Source organism: Macaca thibetana, chromosome 15, assembly GCF_024542745.1.
Source record: "Macaca thibetana thibetana isolate TM-01 chromosome 15, ASM2454274v1, whole genome shotgun sequence".
NCBI classification, from domain to species: Eukaryota; Metazoa; Chordata; class Mammalia; order Primates; family Cercopithecidae; genus Macaca; species Macaca thibetana.
This window is the reverse complement of record NC_065592.1, coordinates 56409875-56435128: the sequence shown is the minus strand read 5'-3', so window position 1 is coordinate 56435128 and position 25254 is coordinate 56409875.

Genomic DNA, 25254 nt, shown 5'->3' with positions numbered 1-25254 from the left:
TGCATTACCCATCCCAACTCTGCTGATTTTTATGTTATCCACATCCTAGCATTCCTTTAAAGTTTACCTCACTTTTGTGGTCTGTAATAAATGCTGTCAGTCTTTTATTTTGCCTCTTCACATCTCCTTTACTAAATGCTGTGGGGTTTGCATGGCAAAAACCCACAGTTGCCCAGTTATCTGGAGAATTGCCCTTGGCCAAATGGGAATCACTACCAGGCATGCCATGCCTCCTCTCTCCCTGCAGCCTCAGTATTGACTGTAGCACAAAAGGCCAGTTGCTTAACTCAAGGTGGGATGAACTGTGTGATGCTCCAATGTTTCACCTTGGAATTGAAACAAAGCTGTTTTCTAAATGAGACCTTATGCTTGCAGGCTTTATTGCCTCTCTCTTGATACCACTCCTCCACGAAATGAATCAATTGAGTAAGAATCCATCTCAGGCTCTGATTTTAAGATCACACAAGATTGTCAATATAGTAGATAGGGATTTGGGGAACTACCTTACAAGTCTGTCCATACACATCCTTAGCCAATTCAGACTAGTTTTGCCTATTGAATACACACTGAATTTTATATATTTGAGATCATACTCTGTGTTTGTTTTGTCTGTTTTTATTTTTTTCTCCTCATTCTTTTTCATGTGTATACCCAATTTTCTAAATATCACTTGCATTTCTAAGATTTGTCTGCATTGCTGCAGGTGGTTGCAACTTATTCATTTTTATTTCTGTGTAATAAAAAGCAATAAATTATTGTTCATTCTATATTTGGACATCTTGTTGGTTTTGATTGTTTCCATTTGTTTTGTGATTGAAAACTATACTTTTATGAAGATAATTATATTTTTATCCTGATGCACATAACCTCACTTTTGTATGAGGCAGTGCTTCTTAAAGTTTAGCAAGCATAAGAATCACTTGATGGGCTTGTTAAAACCTAGATTTCTAAGACCCAATTCTGGAGTTTCTGTCCCAGAATGTCTGTTATGGGATTTGCATTCTAACATGTTCTTAGGTGATACTGATGCTGCTGGTCTGGGGTCCTCACTTGGGGGAAATATTACTCTAGAGTATATTCATAGTTGTGAAACTGTTAGCTCAAGAGTCTGCATATGTTCAGTTTAGTAGATAATACCTACAATTTGCCAGAGTTACACCACATCATGTATACCTACAGCAACATAAAACAATTCCTATTGCTCTTTGTCGTGGCTAGCAGTAATTTTCAAATTTCTAAACTTATAGTAAAATTATATTGATATCACAGTGGTTTAAATTCATATATCCATGATTATAAAAAGGCTGAGTATCCATTTTATGGCTTGCTTTTTCACACTTAGTGGCATATTTTCAAAAAGTGTAATCCTTAATTTTAGTATATCCAAACTTTTTTGTTTCTTTCATATTCTGAACCATGATCTACGTAAAATTGATTTTTGCATGTGTTATAAAGTTGAGAATCAATTTCTTTTTGTTTATATACATACTTCATTGCCCCAACATCATTTATCAAAAAGTGTTTTCTCTGTCATAGTCAGGTGCCATGTATATGTGAGGTCTTTTTCTTGGTTCTTTAGTCTGAGGATTTGTCTGCTCTCTTTCTCTGCCATTCTATCCCATGATCTTAATTAGTTCAGCTTCATTTTAACACTTATGGTAGTTAATATAGTAGTACAGTTGTATTTCTGGTAAACTTAACAGTTTTTCCTCATGCAGTGACTATTTCTGTAATAATTCTCTTTGCCTTCATATATATTTTGTTTAATATTACTGTGCTTATATTTGTTTTTTTCTGGTGTTTATTTTATCTTTTATTTTGTATCATTTTACATCCAAGATTTATGTAACCTCCAGTTTCAAATGTGTACAGTTGACCTGTGAACAACACAGGTTTGAATTACAAAAGTCCACTTATACATAGATTTTTTTTTCAACCAAATATAGATAAAAAATACAGTATTAGCCCAATGTGAAACCCATGTACATGGAAGGCTAACTTTTCACATATGTGGGTTATGCAGGGCTGACGGTAAAACTCGATGATGTGCATATTTATGTATAAGTAGGTGGTCCTGGAACAAATCCCCTATATACAGAGTGACAATTGTGTAAGAGATTTGTAGCTATTCTTTTTTAAAATCAGTATATGAATCATTGATTTTTAACTGGAACACTTGGTTGATTTACATTTAATAAAATTACTGAAAAATTTGGGTTTAAATTGATTATATGATGATGTAAATTGATTATATGTTTATAATCACTTATGTGATTAGCAGTTATTTTGCCTATTCTATATAATGTTTTTCTTTGTTGCTATATACAAACACACACACATACACATACACACATTTGTCATCACACAGAGAAATATTTATTTAAGAGTTTGGAAGTTACAAACTTTTTCCCTATTCACGAGTGTTACTCTAGAGATAATATAGGCACGCTTGATTTACAAGAGGTTAATAATTATCTTTATCTGAGTTATTCTTTCCAAAAATGCCAGGATCTTAGAACACTTTTGGTTCAATTACCCATTTTAATATATATGCTATTATTCTGTGTTTTAATTCTCTCCTTGTATCAAGCCTCACAGGACATTTTTGCTTTTGTTTTCTATACTCAAAGTTTATTTATATTTACCAAATGTGTATTATTTTCTTTGCTTATCATGCCTTCCTGTATTTCTGAGCTTAAGTCTCCACGAAAGTAGTGAGAATGGTTGTTTTGTTGTCTATACCTGATAATTCCAATAACTGAATTCCCATTGTGACTCTTTCTGTTGTCTGTTGTTCCTCCTGGTTGAGCTTGTCTTGTTTTGCGTCTCATCTTCTTTCTTTGTCAGATGTTGTATTAAAAAATTACTTCTGGAAATAATTTAAGACCTAGAATGGTGTTGTTTTTTTGTGCGCAAGATATAATAGGAGCCAAAGCAGCAACAGAATTCACTCGAAAGGGATTAATTAGGTTAAGGGACTATTTATAAACTGCTGTTGGGTAAGAAATCAACAAGGGGAGTTGAGTCACCCACTCAAGTGGAGAGGCTACCCACCTGTGAAGTTTTAGTTATAGACAGATACAACCCACTGTCAGAACTGCCGCACCAAAGCAGGAATGGGGTGTGGCACAAATACCCCAATTTCTCTATCCTGCCACCCTCAGATCTCCTCATTATGCTTCCCTGTATCCAAAACCACCCAGAAGCCAGAGGACAAGGGAGGCTGGATGATGTAGTGAATTAGGGGTCAGTGAACCTAAAGCAAAGAACAGAGAAGAGAAGGGCAGAAATATATAGAGTAAGTACCGTGGATATGTTTTTCTTCTAAGCTCCTTGCTAAGGCCAAGGCTTGAGTTTCTCTGGGACACCTAAGTAACCCATTGGGATATAGTCCAATAACTCATTGTCTGGGTGGAGCCCTCTAGCTCAGGACCCAGAGAGGTGGTGATTCACCAGAGTGTGCCATCTTGGTGGGTACACTACTCCACCTGCTGCTCACTGAGTCCACTGAAAGCAAAGCATGACCTTTCAGCTGCCTCCAGTCCATCTGTAAAATTTCCAGGGCAGAAACAGTGCTCGTCTCTAATGTTCTCTTATCTCCACTTGATTACTCATTCTCTTTGCTTTTACTAGGATTTTGTAGAGGGATCTAATGATTTGGTCTGCAGAAGGAGGATTGAACAGGGATTGGCAAATGATAGCCCATGGACCAAATCTAGCCCAATGTTTTTATAAATAAAGTGTTATTGAAAAAAAGCCACAACTATTTATTAACATACCATCTATGGCTACATTCATGAACAACCACAAGGCTGAGTCATTGTGACAGAGATGGTCTTGTCCAAAAGTCTTAATATTTATTATCTAGCCCTTTAAGGAAAAAGTTTGCTGAATCCTGGTATACATGCCCACCATTATTAGAAGCCAGCTGTCCCTCCTACAAGAATATTTAAGATATATATAATTTACTCATGTGAAGCATCTTCATCTGTAATAGCTAATTAAATTTTAGTGGTAAACTTGACTGGGTTGAGTTTCTTTTCCTTATTATTACAGATCTATCTAATCATGGTGATATTAATGAGATGTTCAGTGTTCAAACTGAAGTTAATTGGAAGGAAAGTAAGTAAGAAAGAAGTAGTCTAGGTTACTGGGAAAAAACTAATCAAACTGCCACTGATAGAGATAAATGTAAAACTATAACTTTAATGTGATTAAAAATCTGATTAAGTGACTTAATTAAATGTGCACACAAATAAATATGGGCTCATAACCATTTAAATACTATTTTGATAACATCTATCACCTACTATATGGCTGATATTGTGCTAGGGATTTTTAAGTGCATCATCCTAATCAAATTCCAGTCTTCGTTGAGTTTGTTATAATCCTTCTCGTTTTACAGATGGGTAGACTGACTTCCAGAAAGTTTAAGCAACTTGAGTGTGATCTCGAGCTTGCAGGTAGCAGTCTGGGATTTGGATAGACTTTAGAGTAAAAGCATCAGAAGGACAGGAAGAGGCCAATTAATGTACTTCCTTAGACAGTTTGGCTGTGTAGCACTGATAGATTTTGTTCATGTTAAACACAGTAACAATTCCATCACTGACTTTTTGTTTCAGTTGTATACCAGGAAAAAAATCAAATGGCATAGGCAGAAATATTTCCTTCTAAGAAACAGTGGGAGGCATCTGATTGATTCGGACTAAGGGATACTGACAACTCAACAGTAGCCAGCTGAAATTGCCTTTCTGACTGAAGTGTTTAAGCCTGGCCTAGAGCACTGCAGTCAGCTTGCATCTGCTGCATGAATCCTTTGCTATGCTTCAGAATCAATGCAAGTCTTTGAGGTATATTGTGACTCTGTTATGTATTTGTTATGTTCATGAATATCAAAGGAGTGGAGGACAAGTCTGGAGGCTTCAAACAAACTACAGATAAGCTCTGGGACCATCTAATTGCGTTTTTAAAAGTGGTATTTTATGTGTATTCTTTATAAAACTTTTTTTTTTCTAAATTTCTAAGAGGTCATTTATTCCTTAGCCTGAACTTAACAACTGGAAAGTTTTTTGTCTCTTAAATTCAATTGATTTTTAAGTTTGTATTCCTTTCTAATGTCCTCAGTTGCTTTCCAAGCAAGATATTTGTACTTTGGACTTATCTAACTTTGACAAAGATTTGCCCAGAGTCTGAGACCAAGTAGGAACTAATTTAGCCCCAGAAGGAGGACTTCATTTTGACTGAATGTTAAGTGATAGAAAATGGGGTTGTTGCAGAAGTCTTACAGGCTTAACCTTAGTAGCTGTAAGCATTGCAATAGATTTAAAATATTTTTGCTTTTATAAGTAATTAAGTAAAAAAAGCATAATTAAATTCTAAGTAATGTCATACCAGTAGGTATGTGTATATATTGTAATTTGTCTGAAGTGAAAAATAAGCCAAGTGTGTTACCAAACCACTAGAATATTTCCAATGTTACAGTATCTCATCTTTCCTTCCTCATTTTCTGCTCCAGCATCCCAGGTTTCTACTTCTCAATATATTAGTCATTAAAATAGAGAAATATAGGGAAGGAGACTATAGAAAAGGCAGAAATGTCTCTGTAACAAGGGAAAAGTTTACTTTTTTAACAAGTGAAACTATCAAATCCATCACCAGTAATCAATTCCTTTGGAGATTCAAATATGTGATCTCAACATCATGTAGCAGGAGAGGTTGACCTCTGTTTTTAATAATGTATCTTTTAACAAACATACAGTAAATATACTGTCTCTGGAAGGACTAATGTGCATAAAAGTATTGTCTAACACAGTTTAAAAATAGAAAAATATTTTTAGTGCGTTGTTTTCACATGTCTTCTGCAGGACAAATACAAAACAAGGAGACCTCTAGAGTATTTTTGATATGGCAATGAAATTGCCTTACATGTTCTTAACGGTGGAGGAAAAAATTGGAACAGAGAACATTAGCACACTTAACTTTGTTTACAATAATCTGTTCAGTTTTCAAACCCTCTTCCAGTTAATAACTACCCTAGCACACACAGATGCCCCTACCCAAGGGTAGCTACTATCCTGACAATTCCATTGTCATGTATTAGTTTTGCCTAATTTGGAAACGTATACACATGGAATCATACAGCATATATCAACTCTTTTGTGTCAGTCTTCTTCCATGAGATTCATCCATGTCATCATATTTTTAGCACATTCATTCTCATGTATTTGTAATATTTATTGTGTGCCTATACTATACAGTATTAACTTTACTGTTGAAGAATATTTGGTTTGTAGGGCCACCCCTAGGATATGTTATTTGTATTTTGGAAGGGTCCCTATTGGTATAAACAATTTGATTGAAATATATTATTAAAATTTATAGGCCCATACAAATATAGAAATGTATCAATAACCATTTGGAATAGTAAGTAGACAAGAGGTGCTTATCTATTTGTTTACTATCCAATCAGTAGTCATAGAGATTCTTCATAATGTCCAGGTATCTTTCTGTTCAAGTCAAGTAAACACCTTTACTGTCAAAAGCCCTGCTCCTGGCTAATTTCCTTGTTTCTACTCTTAGGACAAGGTATCTCATTATCATGATATAGCATCATCTGTTGTACATCTGTGAATATTGGCTTCTAATGACACTCTCAAAGATTGTGACTTTGCTTCATCGAGTATGGCCACATATACCAGTCTTACCCATAGTATGCAGGAAAATGCCAACAATAATTTATTTTCTATTCATGCTAAATTTAGTATTCAGAATTTTATTGAATAAACATATAACAATGCATCTTCTAACCATGTCTGCTCTTGAAATCTTTTGACCATAATCACTGCAATACTAAAATGTGATACCTTTCAGTGTTGATAATACCCTTGCCTTCCATCTCTCACCAGTAGAAATGATAGGCCAGTATCTATCAGCAGAACAAAAGGTGGTTCCACTCCCACAAGGAAAGTCCCTGCCTTGGTCAGCAAAGCTTAAAGCCATCCCCAGGGAGCATTATGTTGCTCCATCTCTCAGAAGCAGGAAAAAGCATAGATCAAGAGGACCCATTGGCATTGCAGAGCATCAGTGTAGAGGAGATAGCAATGGCCAGCCCCAAAGAACTGGCTAACATGGGAGGTACAGTCTGTGGAGAGGGTGAGGGATTGCACCGGGTGCTCATGCAGAATATTTGCTGCCAACTCCACCATTCTTAGGTACTATAGGCTGGAGGTGGCACTAAGGTAAGAGCATGGACGGATGAGAGTGGGTGCAAGGGCCTACAAAGGTGGCTCAAGTTCAAGGGTTGGTAGTGATTTTGTAGTAACCTAGCTCTCTGTGTCTACCTTGTGTCACCTAAAATCAGTGTATTAGCACCATTCTGGTGACTTAATCTTATATAATACTGTAGAAAAAACATTTTGGCAGGCAAGGAGACATAGACCTTCTCGGGATATCTGGTTGATCCCCACGAGTGGTGTAGAGGGTTGGAAAGCACCCAGAAGGAGGGAAACAGGAAGCAGAACCCATGTAAGTCCTAGTCTTGGCTCAGGTGCCCCACCCTGGTGATCCTGCCAGTGCCAGTTGATCCCACTTATGGAAAGGTGATAGAAAATTTCAAGGGAGACACTCCATAGCATGGGTCTCTTTGAGGCATTGCTAGGTACAGCCCTATTTCCCAGGGTCTAAGGGCAGTACTGTTGGGTTGTCTTTAGTTTTATCTGTTATGAGTAGTGCTACTATTAACATTCTTAGGTATATCTTTTGGTGCACATGTGATCTGATTCCTGTTGGCCTTATACCTAGGTTAGAGTTACTTGATTAGACATAATGTACATGTTCACATGTAGTAGACGCTGGCAGTTATCTAGGGGTTTGTATCAAGTCATATTCTCAGTAACATGAGCATACTAATTCTTCACATTTTTGTCAACATTTGGTGAGGTCATGATCATTATTACAAAAAAATAGCTCTTCTGATAGATTCAGTGGTACTTAATTGTGGTTTTCATTCACTTTTTCCTGGTGAATAATGATGTAGAATACATTTTCATATGCTTGTCATCTTGATATCCTTGTTGACAAAGTACATGTTCAAGTCATTTTTCAATTTCTGAGTCTACTCAATACACTTTTTTTTCAATAGAAAAAGCAAGTCTTTTCCTAACTGATTTGTAGAAATCTTTTCCTTACTGGTTTGTAGAAGTTCTCAGTATATATCCTTAGTCTAGACTTTTGTTTGTATTGTACATATCTATAACCTGTGCAATGCTTGCTTTTTCATTCTCTTAATGATGTCTTTGAGTCACAAAACTTTTCAATTTTAATGAAGTCTAATTTATCAACATTTTTCTTTATTTTAGTACATTTTCCTACTTGAATAATCTTTGTTTAACCCAAGGGTATGCATATATTCTGTTTTGTTTTCTTCTAGATGTTTTATCATTTTAATTATTTTTGTTGTTTTAGCATCATTTACTGAAAAAAATTCTTTCCCTGGCAGCATTATTTTGGCATATGTATAGAAACGCAAGTGATTGCATAAGTGTAAGTATGATTCTGGAATCTCTTTTTTGTTACAATAAACCTTTTTTTTTTTTTTTTTTAATACCTTGTGCCAGTACCATAATGTTTTACTTACTGTAGCTACATAAGAAGCCTTAATTCTTAGAAGTGTATGCCCTCCCAATTTATTTTTTTTCTTAAATATTTCTTCACTACTCTTGGCCTTTCTGATGTCTTTATAACTGTGTACATCACCAGGATTTCATCTAGGATAAAATTCCTTCTGTCTAAATAACTCCTGTTAGTTTTCGTTTTACTGTGTGTACTCTGGCTATTTTATTCTGGCTATTCTCAGATTTATCTGTCTAAAAATATCTTTATATTGCCATAATTTATGAAGGATATTTTTGTTAGATATCGAATTCTAGATTGGCAATGTTTTAAAAAATAGTTTCAATTTTTTTTTCAAAAATTTGGTTTTGTTTTGTTTTTTGCCCTCATCATTTCTGATGAAAAGTTAGCTCTTGGTTTTATTATTTGTCATTTGAAGGTAATCTTATTTTTTGTTCCATTTTATTTTCACTTCTAGATGCTTTTCTAAACAAAATTTTTATTTTAGAGTATTTTTAGATTTACAAAAATATTGAAAACTTATACAGGTAATTTCTATATATTCTGCACCAAGTTTCACCTACTATGAACATTTTATATTAGTATGGCACATAGCTTACAATTTGTGAACCTATATTGATACATTACTATTAACTGAAATCCACATTTTATGTAGATTTGCTTATTAAATCTGTCTATTGAATCTTAGTTTTAGTTATTATCGTTCAGTTCTAGAACATGTATTTGATTCCTTTTATGGGTTCTCATTCTCAGGTGAATTTACCACCTTACACCCATTTTCTTGATATTTTATGATAGTTATTTGTAAGTCTCTGTGTCTTCAGTCTGTGTTACCTGTTGCTCTGTTTCTATTTTTTGTTTGTTTGTTTTTGATCATATGATCCTAGTCCTGGTGTGTCTTGATTGCATACTAGACATTGTATCTGAGTACTTAGATGATGATATCTTTATCCAAAAAAAGGATTACATTTTATCTCACAGACGGAGCAAGGGCCAATCATCTTACTAGAGTCAAATCTTGGTAACAGCCTTTGTTAAGGCAGTTTGTCTCTCTTCTTTTCTCTTTTTTTCTTTTCTTTTCCTTCCTCCTTCCTCCTTCCTCCTTCCTCCTTCCTTCCTCCTCTCCTCTCCTCTCCTCTCCTCTCCTCTCCTCTCCTCTCCTCTCCTCTCCTCTCCTCTTCTTTCTTTTTTGACAGGCTCTGGCTCTGTCACCCAGGCTGGAGTGCAGTGATATGACCTTGACTCACTGCAACCTCTGCTTCCCAGGCTCAAGTCATTCTCCCACCTCAGCATCCTGAGTAGCTGGGACTACAGGTGCACACCACCACACCCAGCTAATTTTTGTATTTTTTTGTAAAGTCGGGTCTCACTTTGTTGCCCAGGCTGGTCTTGAACTCTTGAGCTCAAGCAATCTGCTTGTTGTGGCCTCCCAAAATGTTGGGATTAGAGATGTGAATAACTGCGCCCAGCCTGTCCTTATTTTTATGGTGTAGCCCTTTAAGGACTGATTTTAAATCCTGCATTGTTCCCCAGAAACCTTCACCTTGGCAGACCCTGACCTTACCACCTCATCTTCCTAGCACCACAAGACTTGACATATCTGGTCAGCTTTTCAGATTTCTAGTCTTCCTTTCTACTTGTGTTCTTGGTGTCTTGCATATACAGCTTAAGCGTCAGCTAATGTCTCATGGGAACATTTTACATACAATTTCTAACCTACTTCTATGTAGTTCCTTTCTCTCTGGGATCTTGGCCCTGCATGCCTTGGCATCTCCAGACTCTAACTTCTGCCTCCTCAACCTAGTTAAACCGCCTCCAGATCCCAGTATGGCTTTCTGCCTCTATTCCTTATGCTGCAAATTGGCAAATGCTCCTGGGAAAAAGCAGAGGTAAATTAAAGTTTAACCACAGTGAGCTTACTTTCTGTCTGTGATATTGATCTTTTAAGTTCTATACTCTTTGTGTGATTTGATATCTTCAAGCAGATTTTTTTTTTTTATCTTTTCAAAATAAAATCAGCTTTTATTGTTGATCTTAGAGGAAAGGTTAATCTGATGCATGATTGTCAATCATACTACAGGTGCAATGAAGTCATAATTATTCTTAAACTAATATTTTGACTATTGCATGTCTGGAAGTTTATTGGTCTTAGTTGGCATCTAGTCTCAACTTGTTTCCATCTTTTGCCTCCTCTTTTCCTTCTTTCTTCTATTTTTTGTATTTTGTCATTTTTCTCATCCTTTGGCAATAACAAATTTCTCTGCTTGCCTTATGAAGAGTACTGTTGCTCTTTTTTTGAAGCTTTGAACTCTGTTGTCATCCTAACTGGCAGGATCTGCTTAACACTCCAAGCTCTTAATTTTCCAAGTGCAGACAGTTCCCTTTTTAAGAGAAATTCTAATCTAGTTGCTAAGAAAAATTTCTCCCACTACTTGCATCCAATTTCTATAAGTGTATATATCAGTTTTTATATACATAATGCGTAATTTCAAAGAGAAATTGAAGTAGCTTCACAGAAGGAAGTCGAAGTTTTTAACCAAAGTGTATTTTTGTATTTATCTTGCTGTCAATTTGAAGAGTAATATTTTATATATTCCAGTATGTTTTAAGATCTTTAAAAAAAGTTTAAAACTTTAAACTTTCCTTGAAGCTTCTTAAAATCTAAGGATATACTCATTGACTTATGATGGGGTTATGCTCTGATAAACTCATTATACATTGAAAATATTGTAAATAAAATGCATTTAATATATTTCACCCACCACACATGATGTTTTAGTCTAGTCTACCTTAAATGTGCTCAGAACACTTATTAGCTTGCAGCTGAACAAAATCATCTAACATAAAGTCTATTTTTATAATAAAGTGTTGAATATTCATGGAGTTCATTTAATACTGTACTGTAAGTGAAAAACAGAATGATTTATGGCTATTTGAAGTACAGTTCCTCCTGAATGCATATCACTCTTACACCATCAAAAAGTCGAAAAATTGTAAGTTGAGTCATTGAATGTGAGGACCATCTGTAGACCTACTATCTATCTATCTATCTATCTATCTATCTATCTATCTATCTATGTCTACATTTGTGGATAGGATGCCCTTTAAGTGTTATACGCACACACACACACACACACACACACATACATATGTAGTTATATAAATATTTTTTTAATTTCAAAATTAAATTGCAAATGAAGCATTGATACTATGAATATTGCCCTCATAAGCCTAAAATTTCTTCCATTTTATTTCTTTATAGCCTAGTGCTCTGGATTCACTTTGATAACTTATCATTTAAGCTGAATTTTAATGTATATATGCTGTTCACTCATTCAACAAATATTTATTGAGTGATAAGTCAGTGCCAGGCATTGTGCTAAGTGCTAAGCATACTGTGGTGAGCAAAATACACAGGGTCCCTGTCCTCATGAAACCTACAGTTCTATGGGAAGACTAGATATTAATAAAATGACATAAAAATACAAATTATTTAAAAGTAAATGGACAGCCTCTATAAAAGCATGTATTCAGGGAACCAATATTGGCCAGGCATTGCTAAACAAAACCTTCATGTTGTGTTATTAAAATTTTACCAAAGATTACACATGTTATATGCCATTTCCCTGAATAATCAGCAAGGTAAATGATTTTCTGAAAATCATTAAAGATTTGTTTTGAATGTGGTACAGAATTACCACATTCATGGACATTGAATGTGGTACAGCTGAATTAAAGATTTGTTTTGAATGTGGTACAGAATTTCTAATCACCACAAGACCATCACATTAATAAAATTCCAGGGCATAGCAGGTATCCCACACACCTACATATGGTATGGATAGGATGCCCTTTAAGTATTATTCTATTTAATGGCACATGTGTGTAGTGTAAGGGTAAAGAAAAAGAGAGTTATCTGTTATATAATACTAGGTAAATTTAGATGTTCAGTGTACCATTGTAAAATTTCATTAATGCTCCAAGTTGGTGCTGATAGGTGGAAGGATGGATGTGCTAGTATTTATAGGACAGATCACACTTACTTCTAGTATTTGGGCATAAAGTTCAATATATGTGTGAAACTGATGAAGATTGAATACCTCAGAAGAGAGTAGCAGCCAAACATGATTGTCACTCAAAGTGTTTCTAATTTTGTTCTTGCAGCCTTGCCAAGAGAACAATATAAACAAGGGAATGGAGGCATAAATGTGTATAGCATTCTTGGCGAATGACAGGCACAACAAAATACAGAGAAATGTAGAATGAGTTGGAAAAAATTGATTATACCCACATCATGCATTGAAGGATGTCTGATGTTGGAGCAAAGGGAAAGCCCCCCCCTACTTCTGCCCTCTGAAGTTTTGCTAAAATGAACAAACAATAGAGAGATTAACAAGAGAAAAGGTATAAGTTTATTGTGCATAAGCACAGGAACCACACAAAATATGACTGCATTAGTCTATTCTTACGCTGCTAATAAAGACATACCTGCAACTGGGTAATTTATAAAGAAAAAGATGTTTAATGGACTCACAGTTCCACATGGCTGGGGAGGCCTCACAATCATGGTGGAGGGCAATGGAGGAGCAAAGGCATGTCTTACATGGCAGGAGGCAAGAGAACTTGTGTATGGGAACTCCTCTTTATAAAACCATCAGCTCTTGTAAGACTTATTCACTATCATGACAACAGCATGAGAAAGACCTGCCCCCATGATTCAATAACCTCCCACTGGGTCCCTCCCACAACATGTAGGATTTATATGAGCTACAATTCAAGATGAGATTTGGGTGGGGACACAGCTAAACCATATCATCCCATCCTTGGCCCCTCTCAAATCTCATGTCCTCACATTGCAAAACCAATCATGCCTTCCCAACAACCCCCAAAGTCTTAACTCATTTCAGCATTAACTCACAGGCCCACAGCCCAAAGTCTCATGTGAGACAAGGCAATTCCCTTCTGCCTGTGAGTCTGTAAAATCAAAAGCAAGTTAGTTACTTCATAGGTACAATGGAGGTATGTGCATTGGGTAAGTACACCTGTTTCAAATGAGAGAAATTGGTCAAAATAAAGGGGCTAAATGCCCCATGCAAATCTGAAATCCAGCAGGGCCATGAAATCTTAAAGCTCCAAAATGATCTCCTTGACTCCATGTCTCACATTCAGGTCATGCTGATGCAAGAGGTGGGCTCCCATGGCCTTGGGAAGCTTCCCCGGGAGGCTTTGCAGGGTACAGCCCCTCTCCTGACTGATTTCATGTGCTGGCTTTGAGTGTCTGTGGCTTTTCCAGGTGCATGGTGCAAGCTGTCAGTAGATCTACCATTCTGAAGTCTGAAGGATGGTGGCCCTCTTCTCACAGCTCCACTAGGCAGTGCCCCAGTGGGGACTCTGTGGGGAGGCTTTCATATTGCCTTAGCAGAGGTTTTTCATGAGGGCTCCACCCCTGCAGCATACCTCTGCCTGGACATCCAGGTGTTTCCATACATCCTCTGAAATCTAGGCAGAGGTTCCTAAACCTCATTTCTTGACTTCTTTGCAGCTGCAGGCCTAGCACCACGTGTAAACCATCAAAGCTTGTGGCTTGTGCCCTCTGAAGCAATGGTCTGAGCTCTACATTGGACCCTTTTAGCCATGGCTAGGATGTAGGCTACCAAGTTCCGAGACTGCACAAAGCATCAAGGCCTTGGACCAGGACTATAAAACCATTATTTTTCTCCCAAGCTTCTAGGCTTGTGATAGAAGGGGCTGCTTTGAAGACCCCTGACGTGCCCTAGAGACATTTTCCCCATTGTCTTGGTGATTAACATTTGGATCCTCATTACTTATGCCTATTTCTGCAGCTGGCTTGAATTTCTCCTCAGAAAATGGGTTTTTCTTTTCTGTCACTTTGTCAGCCTGCAAATTTTCTGAACTTTTATGCTCTGCTTCTCTTCTAAATATAAGTTCCAATTCCAAACCATATATTTGTAAATACGTAAAACTGAATGCTTTTAACAGCACCCAAGTCACTTCTTGAACGCTTTGCTGCTTAGAAATTTTTTCCACCAGATGTCCTAAATCATCTCGCTCAAGTTCAAAGATCCACAAGTATCTAGGGCAAGGGCAAAATGCCAGCAGTCCCTTTGCTAAAACTTAGCAAGAATCACCTTTATTCCAGTTTCAAACAAGTTCCTTATCTCCATCTGAGATGAGCAGCATTTGGTCAAAGCCATTTGACAAATATCTAGGCAGTTCCAAATTTTCCCACTTCTTTCTGTCTTCTTCTGAGCCCTCCAAACTGTTCCAACCTCTGCCTGTTATCCATTTCCAAAGTTGCTTCCACATTTTCAGGTATCTTTACAGCAGCACCCCACTCTACCAGTACCAATTTACTGTGTTAGTCTGCTCTCACACTGCTAATAAAGATACACCTGAGACTGGGTAACTTATGAAGGAAAGAGATTTAAGTGACTCACAGTTCCACGTGACTGGGGAGGGCTCACAATCATGGTGGAAGGCAAAGGAGGAGCAAAGTCACATCTTACATGGTGACAGGCAAGAGAGCTTGTGTAGGGGAACTCCTCTTTGTAAAACCATCAGATCTCATGATAAGACTTATTTGCTATTGTGAGAATAGCATGGAAAAGACCCATGCCCATGATTCAATTACCTCCCACCAGATCCCTCTCATGACATGTGGGAATTATGGGAGCTACAATTCAAGATGAGATTTGGGTAGGAACACAGCCAAACCATATCATTGAGACTCAAAGAAAAGCCAGAGGGCTGAAGCTTAAATAGCACCCTCTTTATTAAGGGAGAGACATATAGGGGAATGTAGCCAATTTTGAGGAGTAGTAAATTATTTTCAGGGGAATTGAACAGGCTCAAAGGACAAACAATTGTTTGCAAATAATTTTCTTTAGAAACTGAATGGGACTGAAAAGTTACAGAAATGTTATGGGCAGAACTGCACTGTGGACAAAGCTGTCTCTTTATGCACGTAAGGACTCTTAGGAAATCCTCAGAGCTATCTTCAGAATAGATTATGTCTGTCTGGGCATGGTGATGACTTTTAGCCTCATCCCTTCTCTTCTTTGGTGGTTAACCTTTCCTGGCTACTTAATGAGATTTCTCGGGGGAAATTTAAGACAATTGTATTACTTTTGGAAGAAGTTTTCCTCAGTCAGATAAGGTAACTTCCTGAAGAAGTGCTTCCCAGTGCTTGTGGGTGGTGGGGAGAAGCAAGAAAAAGTTAGAAAGTCCTTGGTTCTGAGGCAGCCTCTAAGGTCTTCCATCTTTTTAAAATTCAAAAGTGCTTAGCATGCCAAAGCACTATACTTTGAGGTATTGTTCTCTGAGACCTAGCACTGGCTAAGAATCGAATTGGTAGGGACTAAGGGAGTCACTGAAATGTATATGTGAATGTGCGTGTCAGAGAAAATATCTGTTATTTGGTAAGATTACTCTGAAAACCCTGAGAAAATGGATTGAAAAGAGGAGAGCTATGGAGTGCAAAACTTGTTGAAATAGATCATAGCAATCGGAGAAGGGGTGATACTCAAGAATTCCAAAAATATCACATTATTAAAAACCATCTCTTTGTTTTTTTTTCCACTCTTGGAAGAAGTTCAACAGTTGAGGAATTTAATGAATCTGATAGATTTGAAAGATAAAGATTTTAAAAACCTCACCTTTTGGATGATTGGTTTGTATTTAATAATTTGGGGTTTTTAGGTGATATTCATAAAACTTTAAGCATTATGTGTTCTAACTTTTCATTTTGACTCCCTCAAACCATGCTGCATCACAACTTAAGAATTAATGTCAATATATAAAGAAATCCCCATCTTTGTCAATTGCTACAGAGCCCTGCACAGTTCTGATGTACACTATTTTAGGAACTGCCCTAATTAAAATAGAAACCCATTGAGTCAGTATGTCTGAAGGAGCTAGATTAATGTGCATTTGAATGTTTGTTTGAATATAGCTTTTAGGCTATTGAAATTTGAGACTGAGACCAGGCACAGCAGCGTGGGCCCCGTGAAAGACCAAAGCCAGGCATGAATATTTACTGACAGGCGGTTAAGCAAAACAGCCACTCTGCTGTTTGTCTTTTCACTGTCCTGAATATTTGCTTCTTATTAATCTTTTAGGATGTATTCTTCCTTTGCTGAATCCATTATTAAACAGAGAACAGATACTGTGTTAGCATTGTTTGTTCTTGCTCAGATTGATGGAGGAAAAATGTGTTAGATGTAATTAAAAGAGGTTGTATTACTTTTTTAATTGTGCGAATTTACAAGTAGAACAGATTTCTAATAAGATAACCTATATTTTCAGCTGTTTTTAGGTGAGAAAAGTTTATATCTTAACAATAGATTGTAAAAAGTGTTCTCACAAATTCTCTAAAATCTCCTTCCTGCTTTCTGGGAGTATCCATAGAATTTTAAAAGAAATTATAGAGCTGGGTTTTTGTGATATAAAAACTACACTGAATTTTATGTTTTATGGGCCAGCTAGGGATTGCTCTTCTAGGATGATTTCACCATATTTATCTTTGGTTGCAATTATTGCCTCATAATAATAAAAAATCATATATTGGATCATAAACATTAAGTATCAATACGTCTACAATTCTTTTTCTTTAACCATCTTGCAGTTTGCCAATAAAGTAACTGAGACCTGGATAATTTAATAAGTTGCCCAATATCAGCTACCTATAAGTAAAGACACTGATGTTTATATTTAAGCCTGTCTTCAAAGATCCTATTTTTTTTCTAATTCACCCTGCTGCTTCCACATAGAGATAAATGTCATACCAAATTATATTTCTTCTTCTGAGAAGGAAAGGAGGCTGAGGCATGAAAGAGGTATGACTTGAAAACATAAAGCAATAAGACCTTATTGTAATAGTAAATGGCAACCAGTCTCCCAATGGCCTGCTGATCAATGTCTCAAAATAAAAAATCAGGTCTGGTGATAGCAAATTCTTGGCAACTAACATGAAAAAAGCAAAACACAAAACAACTTGAAGTCAGATTCTATTGTTACTTCTACATGGGAGATGTATACTTTTGTCTGTTTTCCCAAAGTGTTAGTTTCAGACAAACCAAAACTCCACTTCAGTTTGACCTGAATGGGTTGGGAGAAGCCTTGTACTGCCTGATGGGTGATGTCATGGTGAGTGGCATGAACATGGATGGAGTCAGTGATCCCAAACTTCCCAAAGCTTGGTTTTTGTTTCATGAATGTAGATGTCTATCCAAAAGGAAAGATACATCCACTGGCAAGTGAGAAAATGTGGGCATTTTAAAAGTCGATGTTATTAAATTGTGCAATTGGAGCTACATCGGGGCTTAACAGCTAACCAACTCTCTACTGTCTGGAACCTGTTTTTGTCTGAATCCCAAGCTGAAAATTCTAATATGTGGATTAGGATAGCATTGTGGAAAAGCCTTAATTGTAAACCTGGGATACGAGAGCTTATATTTTTTAGGAGAATACAAAGATAGTCTTTTAAAAATGTACTTTATAGTTTGGCAGTTTATGGCAATTTCTGAAAAGGAAATTGGCCTCAATACTTCATTTCAGGTTTCAGCCTCTAACTATGTGACAGGATGGGGTATCCTCACAATAGGATGCCATTTTCTCCACGTCTCACTTGGGGAAAATTCATCCACTTAAGTCTCCTTCTGGAATCTCTTTTGTCCCTGAAGTCAAATTTACGAATAGCTCAGCTTAATCTCAGAGAACCCAACACTTCTGTTATTGTAGAATGTTACCATGATGGAAATTAGTTCTGTAATTCATAAGAAATTATTAGCCATTTTATCCTTCTATTACAGGTGAACTGGGGTTACAGCAGGCCTGCAAAAATTCAGGACTCCCTGAGGCTGATGGGAATGGCTGTTGGATGTGGTTCTGCTGTGGGAAATCTTCATCTGGATAGATATTGGACCTTGAATAGCCCAATGTCAATGTATGCGGAGGCAACATGTCCATTAGCATTATTTATAAAATTCCATGACTTCTGATGTTGCCTCCACTGCTGAGCTTCTGAGAGTTTCAGAACCCCCTCTTGAAATATCAAAAAATAGCTGCAATATCCTCTAGGGCCCATGGGCAATAGAATTCTAGGTAAGGCCTCTTTAGCAGCTTCTCATCAAAACTAATAACAACCTTGTGCTCTGTAACCGTAATGATGCTTGTTCCTGGCACCCTACACTGTCCCTGTCTACCATTTCCCATGACTCCCACTTCTAGGACCATGGCCTCTTCAGCTTCCTCTCACACCTGAGATTGTTACTTGCTCCCACACTCTACCTTCCTTCAAAGTGGGTTGTCTGTACCACTGCCCTGCCTGGCACTCTCTCCACTGATCCTAGGATCACCATTATTTATCTATCCTTTCAACCTGCTTGGAAAATGTTTCCCTTTAGCTCACTTCACAGGATCTATGAACTCTTAATAATGCAGTTGATTTAATTGTATTAATCAGTTTTTTCAAATACGATTGTTTCTGTAGAGTGGCTCTCACCTGTCAAAGATACATAAGCAGCTGAAGAGAGGATAGGAAAAGAAGTTTAACTTCACGTATAATTTTACTTTGCTTCTGGTTCAAAGCCCTGCTAAGGCCTGGCGAGTCTCATTCTTTACCTCTCAGTTGCTGCCCCTTCAGGTGCTGTGCTGCCTCCCCGAACTTCACTGACTGCCACTGGCATCCTTTCTCAGTCAGGCTATCAGTCCTGTCTCCATTTGATCTATAATTTTGAGTAGGACTTGGGACTTTCCCATAAGAACTTTGTTTCTTAGGAAAACTTTAGGAGATATCTAGTTGTGTGATTAAATTTCTTTCAGGATTCTGTGATAGTTTTTTTTTAAAAAAATCTTTAAAAGTGTCTTATTTTAGAATAGTTTTAGATTTACTAAATGTTGCAAAAGATAGTACATGATTCTCTTACACTTCTCACCCAGTTTTCCCTATTGTTAAAATATCATATTCCTATAGTACATTTGTCACAACTAAGGAACCAGTTTGGTACATTACTATTAACTAAACTCAATGCTTCATTCAGATTTTGCTATTTCAATGATTCTTTTATTTATTTATTTATTTATTTTTCTGAGAGAGGTTCTTGTTCTGACAGGTGAGGTCAGTTAACTGCAACCTCTGCCTCCTGGGCTCAAGTGATCCTCCCACCTCAGCCACCCAAATAGCTGGGACTACAGATGTGTACTACCACACTTGGTTAACTTTTTGTAAAGATCGGGTCTCCGTATTTTTCCCAGTCTTGTCTTGAACTCCTGGGCTCAAGCGATCCTTCTGCCTTGGCTTTCCAAAGTGCTGAGATTACAGGTGTGAGCCACTGGACCCAGACTCTGTGGTTACTGGTGATCTGGGGGACATTTTTGCCAAGAGCATGAAGGATGTATGGGAGAGTGTTATCTGTTATATGTTAGACTCAGCTCTGCTCCTTTTAAAACAACCGGTAACAATTAGTTCTTGATTGACAATTACATTATTTTTTAGGTGTACCATGATAAAATGACTTGAAAGAGTGACCATCAAGAGCAAAAATTGTGTTTTCATATAGAAGCTCTTTGCATTTTTGGAACATCAAAATAAGAGGACAGATTAAGTTAACCCAAGTCTTATATCTTTTGCTGAAACCTTTGCTGAGAAAAAGTGGGCTTGGGCAACTACTCCTGGTACTCTGCCTCCCCTGGGGCTATAGAGAAAGATTTCCGACTTCAGGCAAAACTATAGTGACTAGGAAAGCAGTAGGAATTTAGGTGAGACTTATAAATAATAGAGAAGTCAAAAATCATTTTGGATGCGGCATAATAAAGTGAAACAACAAGGATCAACTTAAAAATATATAAAGCTATTAAAATCCCCAAGGAAATTTGGGTTGGTCATTAAAGAAACACTCTTGTACATATTCTATACCTTCTTCAAATAAAAAAACTCTCTATAGATGTTCTGAAGATGCTGTGTGTGTGTGTGTGTGTGTGTGTGGGTGTGTCTGAGCTGGCAGGATGACACTCATTAAACAAATAAATATCGAGTACCTACTTGTGTACCACTGTGTTAATTACTGGGGTTACTGAATAAATAAGACTCTGCTCTTGCCTTCAAGAAGGTTATGGCATGGGTGGTGGTGATCTTACACATACCCTAGCAGGGTTTTTTTAGCTCTTTCTCTTCCTTCAATTTTTATTCTATTTTATCTGACATGAAAAATATGTCTAGTTATGGGTAATATGACCATTGTCATTAGCTTGTCATTATCTGCTAAAAAGAAAATACAAGCATACATTTTTATCTTCACTAACAAATATTGCTTCAATTTTTGCTCTCTGTTGCACATTTACCAGCCATTAGGCAAATAGAAATAATTTAAGGCATACCGTATCCGTTTTCTAGCTTGTTACCAAGGGTACTGTCCTAAATAAGAAAACAGTGATGCAAGGTGGCCTTAGTTCCAAAGAATCTTACAGATTTAAATTCTTCAGCAGATTAAGAGAGCAGACAATCATTTATATTGGAACTGGCAGGCAAGGCTTTATGGAGGTAAGCCTCAGACTATGCTGAGAAATAAAGCCCTACATGTGTACAAAATTTTTAAGGATTGAAATAGACCAGCCAAGTTTATAAAATGCCCTTTCTCCCTTTTCTTCAGTGTTGCTCATTTTCTTTCATTTCTTGCCTTCTTTATGTCATGATGACTGCATTATAGTGAACCATTGTTCATTTCTCATTAGTTGCATTAGGATAAGGGTTAAGATGGATTAAGATGAGCACCAGCAACCATGCCACCCTGAGAGTAATTAAATGTAACACAGCAAGTATAAAAATTATCCTGGTTGTTTCAAGTCTCTGAGCTTTGATTCAGGCCTTGAACTTGCCCTATACCAGTGATTGATGAACTAATCATCTGGATATTGTACCACAAGATGTACTTTTGGCCTGATGTCCTAGTTCATGGTGGAAATTTATACTAATTCTCCACTTTTTCTTGATGTCCTCAAAAGTTGTTTTACCTCAAAGATATAATTGGGAGAATTTATGTCATAATTCTATAATAATATTTCAAGTTTAATTTTCTAATAGCCTTTGTCACATGCATTTTTATTTTTAAAATATGAATGGCACATGAATTATGCTATAGTCATACACATGCATACACACACATTCATATATATATATATGTGTGTGTGTGTGTATACATAAATTTTACACCCCACAAAGAGGTGAATTCTTTAAAGGAAATGAAAATAAAAATTTCATAGGGTGTAGGGCAGAGCAAATGCTCATCACAGACTCATCTGACAAGTCTCTTTCAAGGGCCTGTCCGCAGATTGAAGATTCACTCTTTGCTCAATTTGCATCCTTGGCCCAATAAATGTTTGATGACCTCCCTCTATGAGCACTCACAGCCAGAAGGAGGTAATGCAAAATTGATCTGTATATTAAAACTGCTGAGCCAAGCGAGCTCGCTCCTGGAATTAAACTGATTATGTGTATGTGATTCAACAGGCCCTATTGAAACACCATAGTATTTGAAAAAGACACCCATCAGCTGCATTTTTTTATACACACAGTTTTCTTCTTTTCCTCCTCCCTTTAACCCTATGGGTCAGCTCCCATATTCACATCTTTAACTCCCATTTGGACTCATGAATAACAATACATGCTTTCAGGAGAAAAGATGCTTCACTATTATGCTCAGCAGTCTATTATTTCTGGAATACAGTGAGGGACATGGAACTTGAAATCAAACACACAGTGGTTAGAATCCCAGCTTCACCATTTATTTGCTACATGGATTTGGGCAAATTATTATATCTCTCTGGGCCTGATATTACTATTTGAAAGTGCAGATAATGGCATTCACCTGCCTGACTTGTTACACTATAACTAGTATGGCCAGGTTTTGCCTATCAGTGAATATAAAATGAGACCCATATCCTTTAATGCCCATGTTATGATGGTATGAATTAATACACCATGATAGATTCCCTTAAATTGTGCCCCAATTATTTTTGGAAATGACACTACATTCTCTCTTACATGCATTAAGAACAGACTCATTTAGTTTCTTAATTCTGTTCTCCTTTGACAATCTCCCAAAATATTTTAGTAACAACTATTTTTATTCAATACTTAATTTGTGCCAATATCTTTTCTAGCATATGGGTTGTGTAATAAATAGGACAGATGAGGTCCCTGTTTTCATGAAGCTTATAGATGGTGGCAAGCGAGAGTGTGAGAGTTGAGTAAAATAGACATAATTATGTAGAAGGACAAATATTCTGAAGAAAATAAAACAGCAATCCTGTAGAAATTGACTGGCAACATTAGAGATAGTAGTCTGGAAAGTGTTCTCTGAGGAGGTAACATTTCAGTTCATACCTACGTGGTAGAGATGGAACCTGCTAAGTGAAGATCCGAGGTGGATGAAGAATAATTCAGATTGAAGGAGCAACAAGTGCAAAATTCTGAGAAAGATTTACTAACTTAGATCAAACGAGGAAAGGAGAGTATAGCTGAAATACAGTAAGAAATGGATAAGGTTTACAAGTGTAGTCGGAGAGTTGTGCAAGGACCTTATCATGTATGGCCTTGTAGAGCTTCAAAGGACAATCAGACTGGAAGATGTTGACATGTTTTAAACAGGCAATCCACATTTTTTTTTTCAAAATGATTGATGAATGTATGATTTTCTGAAATCCAGAAAAATGTGTTTCAGAAAGTCAAGATTGTTTGACCATGTAACACACCGCTGAGAAATGAAGCAAAAAGAGAGACAGAAGAGATTGTAAATTTGGCAACATGGAGATTATTGACAAGGTCTTGATGAGAGCTGTTTTTGTTAGAGTCTAGAGGGTGAAAACTCAGTTTAAATGAGTTGAAGATAGGATTGGTGTTGCAGATGAGGGTATAGACAACTGTTTTTTACATATTTGGCTGTTGAGGAAAATAAAAAAAAGACTCCCTAAAAGAATATGATAGGTTCAGTAAAATTTGCTTTTTAATGGCAGATACTAGAGACTGCGTATTTGTCAATGTTAATAACTTTTGCATCCATGTCCCTACAAAGGATGCAAACTCATCCTTTTTGATGGCTGCATAGTATTCCATGGTGTATATGTGCCACATTTTCTTAATCCAATCTGTCACTGATGGACATTTGGGTTGATTCCAAGTCTTTGCTATTGTGAATAGTGCTGCAATAAACATACATGTGCATGTGTCTTTATAGCAGCATAATTTATAATCCTTTGGGTATATACCCAGTAATGGGATGGCTGGGTCATATGGTACATCTAGTTCTAGATCCTTAAGGAATCGCCATACTGTTTTCCATAATGGTTGAACTAGTTTACAATCCCACCAACAGTGTAAAAGTGTTCCTATTTCTCCACATCCTCTCCAGCACCTGTTGTTTCCTGACTTTTTAATGATCGCCATTCTAACTGGTGTGAGATGGTATCTCATTGTGGTTTTGATTTGCATTTCTCTGATGGCCAGTGATGATGAGCATTTTTTCATGTGTCTGTTGGCTGTATGAATGTCTTCTTTTGAGAAATGTCTGTTCATATCCTTTGCCCACTTTTTGATGGGGTTGTTTTTTTCTTGTAAATTTGTTTGAGTTCTTTGTAGGTTCTGGAGATTAGCCCTTTGTCAGATGTGTAGATTGCAAAAATTTTCTCCCATTCTGTAGGTTGCCTGTTCACTCTGATGGTAGTTTCTTTTGCTGTGCAGAAGCTCTTTAGTTTAATTAGATCCCATTTGTCAATTTTGGCTTTTGCTGCTGTTGCTTTTAACCATCATTCTTAGCAAACTGTCACAAGAACAGAAAACCAAACACCGCATGTTCTCACTCATAGGTGGGAACTGAACAATGAGATCACTTGGACTCAGGAAGGGGAACATCACACACAGGGGCCTATCATGGGGAGGGGGGAGGGGGGAGGGATTGCATTGGGAGTTATACCTGATGTAAATGATGAGTTGATGGGTGCAGCACACCAACATGGCACAAGTATACATATGTAACAAACCTGCACGTTATGCACATGTACCCTACAACTTAAAGTACAATAATAATAAATAAATTTAAAAAAAAAAACTTTTGCAGAAGGATACATTTATGATGCAAGAGAAGGAGGCAATCATTGCCAGAGTGAAATCTTTAAGAGGGTATGAGACAATGTCTCTAGAACACAGGTGCTTTACCTGGTATTTGATGAAAAAGGGACTAATATCCTATTGTAGCAGAAAAGAAAGCAGAGCATCTTTTGGGAAATTAAAACAATTTCATCTGATTATTTCTGCTGTCTCAGTGGAGTACAAGGTAAGGTTATTATGTAAGAGGAAACATAGAGAAAAAGAGGTTTTGGGGGGTTATGGAGAGAAGAGAAAATGTGAAAGTCACTGAGGGCAGAGGGAATTTGAACTTATAAGGAAATACACCAGTCTTTTCAAGCTAGTATATTTTGCAAAGAAAAATGAATTTAAAATGAGACTTGCCAGTAAGGTGGGAGGCCTCTGCCCCTATTGCTGCAAGATCTCCTGAAAACACTGCTCATTAACAAAGGCTCTGCTAATAATTGCTGTTGCTGCTCCTGCTC